General features: G+C 36.9%; 1 pseudogene; it reads right to left on the bottom strand.

Moving 5' to 3' along the window:
* Positions 1–431: 431 nt before the first annotated feature.
* The window catches only part of LOC149257744 (calcium-transporting ATPase, endoplasmic reticulum-type pseudogene), a 75,864-nt pseudogene continuing 63,567 nt past the window's right edge, over positions 432–12,728 (bottom strand).

Raw genomic sequence — 12,728 nt, 5'->3', positions numbered from 1 at the left:
GCCTTTGAACTCATTTGATGAAACTTCCTCAAGAGTAATTCCCTTGATGCATCATCTAATTCAACAACTGATCCATCTGCAAGTTGTTGAAAAGCACTCCTTTCAAGCAAATTTTCCATGGTGCCCTTCACTAGCAGACGATTTTGTCCCATTGGTTCCAGGACAATAACACCCATGGATTTTCGATCACAATCAAACTCCAATAAATCCCACCTCTTTGATCTTTGTATCCACCAATCACAATTTCCCAATTTCACTGTGCCACTATTGAGAATGGCACTTGTATCACCTACCATTGGGTCTGGAACTCCCATTTTTTCAACCAATACCTTCAAGGTTGCCTCAGTGGGAATACCAGTAGCACGGAACTAGTGACCTTGACAAGATATCCCTGCATCATTGCAAACTGCAGCAACTTCTTCCAGAGTTTCTCAATTTTCCTCCATATTATGTGCAGGCCAATCCAATATTTTTCCATCCTCAGGATTATATGTTGTTCCTTCAACAGTAAACTCTCTAAGTGAACCAGCACTATGCCCTCTGGATATAAACTCACTGACAGACATCTGATTGGTTATAAGAGTACCTGTCTTATCAGAGAAAATCACTCTGGTGCAACCCAAAGTCTCCACGCTCGGTAACTTACGCACAATAGCATTATTTTGTGCCCTCTTACAAGTGCCAAGAGCCAAACATGTAGTAATCATAGCCGGTAATCCCTCTGGTATAGCAGCAACTGCCAGAGCAACAACAATCTTAAAGTAGTACGGACATTTCTCAAAGGAAAACCTGATATTTTTTTGGCCACCCATCTATGACTTCCCATGAAAGAAAATATTTGTAGTTCATGATGCAGACAAGAATACAAATGGCACCAATCACTTTTGTCAGTCTTTCACCAAATTCATATAACTTTATTTTCAAAGGGGTATCATGACATTCCATTGAAGCTTCCTGAATTTGTGCCTGAATTTTACCTATTTCTGTAAACATGCGAGTGCTCACAACAATGCATGTGCAGCAGCCATTGGTAATTGTAGTTCCTGAAAACACCATGCATGCTTTTGACTGCAAATCACAGTCACACAAGGTGGCTGGATATGTTCTTTTGACCACAGGCATGCTCTCTCTGGTCAGGGAGCTCTGCTCCATCCTAAAGGTGGATGTCTTGAGGGACACAATTCTCATGTCTGCAGGAACCTTGTCTCCCACCTTCAGTTCCACTATATATCCTCGAACAAGTTCTCTGGAGGGAAGATCTATAACATAATGTCCATCTCTCAAGACCTTTGCATGATCAGATTGCATTTCTTTGAGAGCTTCCAAAGCGTTCTCAGAATTATTCTCCTGCCATACTCCAACAATGGCATTGAGGATGAGAATCAGGAGAATGACCAGGGGCTCTACATAGGCTGTTATGCCCTCCTCAGAAGACACATTATCACGAAAGTAGGCGAGAAGAAATGAAATGTCAGCTGCCAGCAGAAGTATTTTAACAACTGTATCATCAAATTGCTCCACTGCCAGCTTCCACAAAGGTGTACCATTTTTCTTCTGGAGCTCATTGGAGGAGCGATTGGATTTGTTCAAGGATGGAGGCAGCGATGATGCACAACAATGTAGGAATTAGGGCAAGTTGGGGAAAGTATGGCAAATGAAGGGTACGAATCATGGACTAAGGGTTGGAGCAGATTATCTGATGGATTATGGGTAGATAGAGAAGAATAACAGGTGCTTTGCAAGTTATTTTTCGAATTTAACAAATGAAGACTTGGAAAATCAAGAACCTAATTACCTTGACCTAATCTGACCTAGATAATAGCAAAAGAAATGGAACAGAAGTTTATTTGCACAAAATCAGATGAAATAACTATGCAACTAAGCAATCATAACCCTAAGCATGCAGTCAAAACTGATATCAAGTTTGACAACTAAGAATCCAACACTAATACTTGCATGGTGAAGCAAAACAATGTTTTTGTGGGCAGCAAGGTCACCTTTGTCCCAACTCACGATCCCACTGAGGGAGAGGTAAGATCAGAGGTGCTTGAGCCCCTTTTTCCAAGGATCCTTTATGTTATTAATCTATCCAAATCAATCTGAACATGAAAATCTACTTTAATCATCAAAAGCAACCTAAATAACACAACAAGTTTTAAATCTAAATAGCAGATTTTACTCTGAGAATGCAGCAAAGACACATGAAAGTAAACAAAGGAGGTACTGGGCACTTGAGATGGGCCCAACCCCAAAATCTATAGCCTCCTAAGAGATATTTAGAGCTGGTGCAAAGCTGGATTCATCTTTATTGTGCAAGAAAAGAAGAGTTACATCAAAATAGTCCAGAATGGAAACTTGAAAATGTGCTCAAAGCAAAGCTAATCTACTGCCTAAAAATCGAACTACAAAATGACTACAACAAGACTATGAAATGACTAACTACCAGCTAACCAAAATGACTAACTACTAGCTAACCAAAATGAGGCCCTAAGCCTTCTTATTTATACAAATTGAGGACCCCAACAGTCCTCCTAAACTTTAGGGACTCGGCTGCCCAAGACTTGTAGTTAACAGCAGTCCTACTTGACTTGCTTGGCTACCCTTGTGCTGATTGATTTGGTGGCCCTTGAACTCCGAGCTGATGGTGGAGAATTCGAGGTAAGGGCCCATAAATGAAGGGAACACCTTCCTAAAAATACTCTCCACGAATTGGGCTGCCAAGTGCTCATTTCAACCATTGACTTTGTCTCCAAATTGACCAAAAAGGCTACACAAAGCACACATTAGACTTGTTGGCATAATGACTAACCCAATTCACTCTATTAGCATAAATATAATAAAAAACATGCAATAAACTAATGAGAATGGTGGATTAAGTCGAATTAGGAGGTTGAATGAGCCCAAATAATTATCCATTTTCGTTGCTCATCAAAAAGCGAAGAAAAGGCGTTGGAGGATAAAATGAAGATGAAGTTCGGGATGATCAAAAAGTCGTGCAGATATTCTATCCGCTCAATTTAAGACCGGGTGGTGCAGTTTTTTTCCCAAATTCTATCTATGAATATAATGAGGAAATGTCGTGGGGAGGAAGTTCTGATGCTAGTAGTTTTGTTGGTTGCACAATGTGTGAACAGGGTGCAGTACAATTGGGTAGAATACTTATGTAAACAATTCCTAGCGAACTTCCACAAAGCACAGGAAGAGAGAAAAGTGCTTCAATATTCCTAGCTCCTATTGCTAATTGTATTAGTAGCATGGCGACTACCAAAGGATAGTTAGTTTCCTCTATAGGAAGAATAATTACCAAAGGCGACGAATTTCACTTCATTGTGGTTGACGAAGGATTCAGAGTGAATCATGGAGTCAAAGGCTTTCTGGATGCTGGTTGAGATGGACATACAAACAGTGATAAGTTAGCGACCAAGGTTGTTTCCATCCTTGTTTATGTAGTTGAGGGCCTTCACGGAGTTTAACATCGACTTCCATAATATCTTTATCAGGCAAGGTGGGACCCTAAGCATATCTAGCACAAGTTTCCATACTTAGTTTCTGTTACACTAAAATTTGTCACCATGACTATTTGCAGTCAGTATGTCTCCATCAATTGTCATACTGTCCTCCTTGGCAAGTTTTATACCTCTGCTCCTCATGTCAAACTCCAAGAAAGAGAGAAAGTCCTTAAAAGGTCAATTAACTCTAGTTACGCAGTTTCTCTTACCCTTACTTGCATGTACGCACCTCAAGTTCACAATACCTGCATACTTGTATGCTCTGTCTGTAAAGGGGTGGGTGCGTACTCCTGTAAAGGTCAAAAGGCGCAAGTTTTACTCCAAAAAAGTTACTTGTGGTCGATTCTAGAGCATTCTAGAAGATGGTTTGACGTGGATTGAGCGCCTCCAGATGGGTCATGCATCCCTATGAAAGAGGAACTTATCCCATCAAGAGGGGAGCTATCCCATTGAAAGAGGGGCTTATCCCATTGATGGTGGACCTGATTAACTTCCTCCAAAGCACTATAAATACAAGCATTGGGCCAGAGGGAGAGGAGGTTGAAAGCTGAACATTCCTAAGGGTAGATGCTGCTGAAATTAGGACTCCCTTACAGAGCTCGAGAGGAGAGATTCCCATCCTTTCTTAGCTTCATTTGGAAGTGGGTGAGCTGATCAAAGTAAAGGAGAACTCTTGCTGGACCCTGGGAGGGACCTGCACAACGCCAAGGCACTGGTTGTAATGGTTTCTTTTGTTTCCAATTAATACAATTAAGTTCATTTTTCTCAACAAGTTGTTATATATAATTTGTTTCATATACTCCTTGGTCTTTATGATGAATATGTTTTATTATATGAGTTATTCAGGTGTTGTGTAATCGTTTTCTTGTTAGTGAATGTAGGTTTCAAAGAGAAGGAGGAGCTCATCTGGATCGAAGAGGCTTGGCTGCTACAAACAGTGTTGGACTAAAGGTATGCTTTAAACACCTGGTTGCTTGTATTTTAAATGCATATTTAAGGAAAGATAGTGCTTGATTGTCTTGTTTGTCACTAGAAAGTCTTAGCTTCTAGGGAGGTCGGTTTTTTCCGCAAAATTGACTCTTTCCGCATGAAAAAATGGCGACTCCACTGGGGAATCCATGGATTTGATTGATTTCTCTTTTGATTGATACTTTGATTTGAGAAAAGTCGATTTCTTTCTGGTTTTTGACTGATTAACTGTGAATTTGGGTGGAATAGCTTAGGGTTGAGTTAGTTTTTATTTTTCTTGGTTTTGAGAGCAATACGCACCCTCTGCGTTAAGCCCAGTGAGTACTTGTACGCACCTCTGCTGTGTACACAGAGCGTGGCCGCACCTGTGCAAACAGGCTGCCTGTGTACCCTGTCAAAAGTTGAGAAAATTTCAATTTTTTCCTTTTTGCCTCTTAGATTTTGTTTATAGTTTGTCTTTTGCTGCCCAGATCCACTGGTTACCTGTCAAAAGTTTTCATCTAAGCTTGTTTCATTAGCTTCTAGGGAGGTCGGTTTTCTCCGCAAAATTGACTCTTTCCGCATGACAGTTTCTAAACCATATGTGCAGGAAATTGTGGGAAGTTAGCCAAAACAGTGGTGACAACCCACGGATCTTGGTGCAAGTACCAGTCAAGACAAAGAAAGCTCTACTATGCAGACAAAAGCTACATAGAAACAAAAGGAAGCAGCATAGGTAGTGGCACAAGCATTAGCTGAGAAGAGAAGGAAAGAAGTTGCCGCTAAGGCAACTACTAAAAAAGAGTGTACTGAAACAAAGCACGCTAACGCAGAGGAAGTTGAAGCATCGGTTCCCTAGCATATTGAGGAGCAGGAACCATACGAGAAGGGCAGAGACAGAGGGGAGGAGCAAAGTACTCTCTTCGCATTAAAAAAGCAGAGTAAGTAGACAACTATCAAGCGAAGGAATAAGCGCAAATCAGAGAAGAAAGTGAGCATTGACCCAATGGTCATCATAGAAGAGGACCTTGATGAAATTGGGGACAAAGTCATAGACACCACAACAGAGTTGTGGCAGCAATTTAAGCAACAATATATGCAGATATTATTGAGCATCCAGAAGATTCTGCACAAGTTGCAGATAAAAACAGGCATGATTGAAGCAAGTGTAGGGAAAGCGAGCAGGGTGCAAGTGAGCCTGGCACAAGGGAGCAAGAGTGTATTGGAGACGGAAATGACTCTAGACCTCAGATTCATATCCTTACCAAATGGAGTAGTCCACATGAAAGCAGAGGAAGATTGCGCTCTACTGATCATGATCAAAGACATAGGGTAAACTTAGTTGCACTGCCACTTCAGACCCTCCATGTGCTTCATCAGGGGGTCTTGGACAAGCTTAAAATCAGAGAGCGGTGCGTACTTGCAGTAATAAACGAAGTTAATGTAAAAAATGAACAAATATTAATTGAGAAGGCTCAAGCCCTAAAATAAAAGGAAGAGAGAGAAGCATAGAGTCAGATCCTGGAAGCCGCAATTACACATGCGTGTAATTCCATCTAGGAATTACATATTCTGGAAGACATCACAGCTACAATGAAGATCAGGAAATTGGCTACTGTGGTCCACAAATCAAAAGATGAGATAGGCAGAGTCACATTTGACTTCTAGATGAATATATAAGAACTACAGCTAAAGCTACAACTGACTACTCGGCTAAAGGTCAGGGAGTAGTGTGGTGCAGCTATAAAGGAGCACATGACTACTCTAGAGAATGCATTCAAAGTTTGCGACTTCCTTTTTAACAATGCTATGGAGTTATGGGAAAATTTTTAGGAGGACCCAAACTTGTAGAGACTAAGTACGAAAATATGAGAGGCCCAACAAAGATATGATGAGATCACAACAACTATGTGCACATTTGCGCCAATCCAGTGCTTCGCACACCTACAAGAAGGGAAGCTGATACAGGAACAAGAACAAGAGTTGTAGCAAAAATAATCAGTTTTAAAGGATTCACTTCAACCTTGGAGAAAAGAGGCCAGCCAAATTTCTCAGACCATTCAGGAGAAAGTGAAAGCTATGAAGTAGACTCATAGGGCCATGTAGTAGAAGGACCAACTACAGAAAAGTTGGTCAAAGAGGTGAAGCAGGATGCGGTAGAAGGCATCGCAGAGCTGGAAGCAATGAAGAAGGATTTCAGTGACCTCTCCCATAAATTTGAGAAGCTAGCTAAGTGACTCAAGGGAGAGTCATCATATTTGTGTTGGGGGCCTATTGGGACAGCATCCCTAGGGTCAATTTTGGGTTAGTTTAACCATTTTTGGTCAAGAATTTTTCAAAGAATGTAAACTATCTATGAAATGAGGAAGCGAAGTGCGCAGCTAAGTAAGATTCAGACATGCTTTAGTCCCTTGTCTGGGTAAGTGATAGGATGGTTTTGAGATTCACCCATAGGCCGCGGGCCATGGTATTGTACTAGAAAGGCTATAAATATTTAAGTCATAGTGAGTCTAGAGATATAACCTTTTGGTGAAGAACAAGTGTAAGGGAAAAGTGCTAAGGAAGGGAAGCTTTGTTTCCTGTACTTAGGTGAAAGGGGAAGGCTCCTACAATTGAGTGTGTAGAGACCTTGGCAAGTCCATAGTTGGGTGCACGGGCCCTTGCAGCTAGGTGCGTAGGGTGGAAGAGTCTGTAATTTGAATGTTGAATCTAATAAAGGCTGATTTTGGACCAAATCTATTGCATATGTGCCTTGTTCTTATTTCTGTTTAAGTTTATACATTATCGCTTAATGATCCATTTTCTATGAAATAAAGTGTATTTTCTGTGCGAATGTGTTAAATCTTTAATATTCATGCATGAAGAATTTAATGAATTATTTTTGCGAAGACATTAGATAGATCTGGTAATATAACTAGTTGGAACAGGTAGATCTACGCTAAGGCAGATCTAGGGTTCTTACTTACAGAGAAAAAGTTGTGAGTCTGATTCTTTTGGGTCTGGTAAGCTTGATCGTAGACCTTCATGAAGGTCTAGAATCCATTTGGATAGAGTTGCAGTAATGGACCATGGGGAAGGTCTAGATCTGTTTGAAGGTAGATCTGAGCCATAAGGATGTTGGAATACACATCACACAATCTCAAGATGTAGAAACCTGGTTCTAGCATCCCCCAATACCTTTTTGGTTGAGACTGCTACCTGTGTTATGTAGGTTGTTGCCGAACGAGCCAGCAATTATGGTTTTGTTGGTTGGTGTGAATAACTTTGAACATGGGTTAGGCCCCCTTAAGAAAACAAAATGTCATTATACTAATTCACCCCTTTCTTAGTATAATTATGAATATAAGGAACACAATAACGTCACTCCCATACTTATTTATGTATAGGTTCATGTCACTTTTACTTTTAATCGAAGCTTGCCAAAATACGAAAACACCAATTTTACATGGCATGAGATGGGTGCATGTTTGATTCCATATAGTGATTTTTTTAGCTCAGACACAATGTGTTCTTGACCCATCCTTAGAAACCCCTTTGGTTGAACAAAATAAACTTCTTATTTTTGTTATTAATTCAAAATGAAAACTTAACATCCAAATTATATTACTTCTAATTGTATTTAGTATTCAATGAAATCATTATTCTAATGGTTTTCATTTTAGGTACATGTACAAAAATGTCCTTATAAATTTTCCTTCTTTTTTGTGAATATCCATTTTCTACCAATCTAGTTTCATGCTTGTTTATGCCATCATTAGCATTAGATTGAGACACAAACATCCATTCTGGAGCTATAGGGACATTATTCTCATGAAGTTATGGCATTTCTAATGTTTCAATTTTCATTATAGAATCATATCCTTCTTTGATGACATGCTTCTATTATTTATGTCATTTTTGTTGTTGAAAATTTAAAGGTTCCTTGTTGATCTCTATAATGTCAAACTGCTTTGTTGATTTCCTCCCCTTCTTATTGGTGTTGCATCACTCTTTATTGGTGTACTATGGTTTTTTTCTGCTTCAACGTTATCTTGATCTTCAACATCAACCTATTTCTATTCAATCCCTTTTTCTTTACTATCTTAAGACAATTTCCATATATCACTCTCTCCCTCCTAAAACTTATTTGCAAATTCATGAAATATAACTTCTCTTCTTGAAACACTATGAGAGATGGGATCATATACTTTATAAACTTGTATGATCAATATTATAATCAATATATACACATTTTATTCACTTCTACTCAATATTTCTTCCATATTATTTTGGAATATGGGAAAATATCTTGCTCCTAAGAGCTCTAAAATTATTAAATACTAGATTATAGCCATAAAATTCTGCTTAAGGGTTTTTTTACTGTAAATTGTTTCAAGGGATTCTATTTTTGAGATACATAATTCTACTTATTTGGTTAACTCAAATATATATATATATAGTATAGTATAGTATGAGCACATTCAACTAAAGTTTTAGTGTGTCTCACAGCCACACCATTGTGTTCATTTTCTGGTAATGTATGTTGTTGTTGAGGCCCATTATTTGAAATTATGTTTGATGATTTCTCCTTATATGTGTATTAGATTCCTCGATATAATCTTGATGTACTTTCTTGTCTACATAAACACGTCATTTTCTTATTGCTAAATTAAACCATTATGAATATAGTTCTGCCATCAAGACAACTAAGGAAATAAGAATCTACACCACGTGGGATAACACACATCAATATGTGTTAACTGAAGAATTGTTATTTAATCTTTTCTATACTTGTAGTAAAGTCTTTCCTATGTTGTTTTTGCAATGCAAATTACTCACATTCAACACTTTAATTATTAAAATGTGGAATAACCTCCACCATTAGAGTTTTTGAGGTATCATAAGATTATTATGATTTAAATTACCGTACCTTTCATTCCATAATTCTTCCATTGGCATAGTAGTTGATGCCAATGCTTGATGATCCTTCTTTGTAACATCAAGCTTGCATGATCCTCTAAGTTTGACTCCTTTTGTTATGACTTTGTGGTAATAATGTCCATCCTTCACGAAAAATTATGATTTAATAAATTCATGTTTGAAATCTTAATCTACAATTATGGAAAATGATATGCAATTAACTCCTTTATTAGTGGAACATACATTACATTACGAATTTGTTTCATATGAACTCTTGGAAACTGACACAACATATCCCTCTTGTTTCATATGTTTTTGAAGAGGAGAAGTGAATTATTACGTTTCCCATATAACATACTTATTGTATTTTTATTAGTTTTTTTCTTTTTTTTTTTCATTTTTCCTTTAACAAGTAAAATGATGTATATTTTATAACAAGAATATTTACTTATAGTGTCAATATTGTTAAAACCCATTATGTCACTTGCAAAAATTGAATTTAGGTGGAAGGATTTCATTCCTTCCTCTGAGTTAGCCAAAATAACCTCAACTAATTTATATAATTATTTTTCATATTTTATTTAACTCTAAGTATCACGTTTTTTAGAATATAAGAAAAAACTCGAAATATGTGATAATTTGAATATTATAAGAATTTGTAATGGAGAGGTGACTTTCTTCTCAAATACATAAGAATTATTTAATTTTTAAATAATTTTTGTTATGTTTGAAACATTTAAAAAGATTATAACATATGTAATAGTTTTGTAAATTCTTATTTCAAAGGAAAATGAGGCCAAGTTAAAGAAAATTGATAGTTGCATAGCAGCATAATCCCTACATATTTTTATAATTATTGGTTTTTTGGTGCACTTAAGACATTTTGGGTTTCACATCTTGTCTCGTGTTTGCTTACACGTTCGTTCACTGTTTCACTGGAAAAATGTTAAAGAAACTAGGATCTCCACCTTGTCATCATGAAAACTACTTCTTGATTTATTTCCAATTAGTAAGACTTAATTGATTTTTTAATATGTGTTCATGTGAACTTTGGGAAGTTGATTGAGTTTATTTGACAACCTCTTCTCCCACACAACACTTATTTTCTCACACACATTAAAACAATACTTCATTTAATATTGGATACTAAGTTTCTAGTTAAAGTTAAAATAATTTCATGTATGTGGAAGAAATTTCATGTTTCACCTGCAGTATCCCACCCATAACCCCTCTTCCATGACTCCTTCATTCCACACAAATCACAAACTCCATACACCTATTCCCTCGCACACCTAAATCTGTAAAAGTTTAAAATGGAAAGAATTTTAAGCTAGGAAGGATACTAGTTGTGCGGCCCTCTACATCCTTTTGATTTGTTTGCAATTAGTAAACCTTCTTGATTTCTTTACAACTAGTAAGCCTTAATTAGTATTTTAATATGCATTATCCATGTGGTATGTTGATTGACTTTATGTGCATAGGGGGAATGTGCATGAAGATGAAGAAGTGGGGGAATAAATATTCCTCGAGACATTCTGCAATCTGCTAGGATGGATAATACTTGCAAGCCATCTACACCTTTTTGATTCGTTTGAAACTAGCAATCATTACAAAAAAATTAAAGTAAATTTTGTTAAGCCCTTAAACAATGTTTTGATTACCCTTTGATTTGTCAAATAAATTTTAAAAAGACTTTTATTTATCAACATACAATCTTTTCATAATAAAATTTTTTTGTTAATAAGCTTTAATTAATTTTTTAATATCCATTTATCCGCACTATGGAAGGTTACTATGTGAGGATGAAGAATATACGAAGAGGTGTGGAAGTGAAAAAATAAAGCTTCTATCACAGTTATCTCTCTTTTGAAAATGCTTCCAATTTTATACAATGGATACTCGCTTCCAAGTCCTTTTCACATTCTTCATTTGTTTACAACTAGTATATGATATTAAGAACTTGAATGATGTCTTGATTACATGTTGACTCACCAAGTAAATTCATAAAACACTTACATTTTGTGGGAGAGAAATGTTTTTTAGATATAGGATTAAGATTTATAAAATTTCAAAATAACTAGGGTCTGTATCTTGTCCTCACGAAAATGGCATCTTAATTTGTTTACAATAAGTGAGCTTTAATTAATTTTATAGTATCTATTAATCTGCACTCTCAGAAGTTGATTGAGTTTAAGTGACAACTCGTTCTCCTATAAAACATATCTTTCTCACATCCATTTAAAAGAAACTTCATTTAATATTTTATATGAAGTTTCTAATTAAAGTTAAGATATTTTCATGTCTATGGAAGAATGTTTACTTTGCAACCCCATTATCCCACACATACCCCCTCTTCCTCAAATCCTTCCTTCCACGCAGATCCCCAACTGCATACACTTATTTTCCTACACAATTGAATTTGTAAGAGATTAAAATGAAAAGAATTTATTTATGTAAACTGACCAAAATAAAGGAAAAAGAGTGAGACATGACAAGAACAAACAACATTAAACAAGGAAATAAAAATATAAAAAGACAGTAACGCTACTAGAAGTAGTTCTAAAGAGCTCGGGCATTGACAATGTTAATGGAGCTATAAATTCGTCAACCAAGGGGTCTCCTTCATGTGAAGTCCAAATTAGACCTCACATCGTTTGGAATAGGACCCCATCTGGAATATCAGCTTAGCTACCATGTATTCTTATAGATATGCTTGGCTCGAACTCTCAGCAAGAGAGAGGAGTACACATGCACCTTTGAAAAGCAAGGGGTGTGCCTGGTGAGTGTTAGATCATATGTGTGTCAAATTTCTTTCATTGTGGAGGGAAGGAGAAGTGTGCCTCTAAGAGAGAGGTAGCAGTACCACCCTAGTAGAGACACACATGAAGAATAAGGGTTTGTGTAACATCAAGCAAAATAGTCCACAGAGATGCGACAGTCATTGAAACCAATATGATGAGCAAGTTTTATTTAACATCCAATGGAATAGTCCATGAGGATGCAGTAGTGTTAATAGAAATTACAAGACATTCTCAATATGATAACTACCAAAATAATTGAAATAGCTCAACTACTTTAGCATGGATGAGCAAAAACATGAATTACAAACATTCGCATAATATTCTTACGAATATCCATAATCCATGCATGAAGAATGTATTGGCCTTGAAGGCTTATGTTATTAGGTAAAAGTTCCAAGACACATGTATATAATGAACATGACTAGTTCCAATAGTTGAGTGTTGGAGCCACTCCTTGCTCCTCAAAAGAATTGATATGTCTCTCTAGTGCATTGTGAGAGGAGCCAAGGTGAAAAGTCCTTTTCTCAAACAATGAGGGTGTATATATAACCAAGGGGTGATGCTTCACACT

Source organism: Pinus tabuliformis, chromosome 6 (assembly GCF_031772625.1).
Source record: "Pinus tabuliformis cultivar Carrire ecotype Pingquan chromosome 6, CPIR1, whole genome shotgun sequence".
NCBI lineage: Eukaryota > Viridiplantae > Streptophyta > Pinopsida > Pinales > Pinaceae > Pinus > Pinus tabuliformis.
The sequence above is the reverse complement of the archived record's forward strand: the minus strand, read 5'-3'. Positions and strand labels throughout refer to the sequence as shown.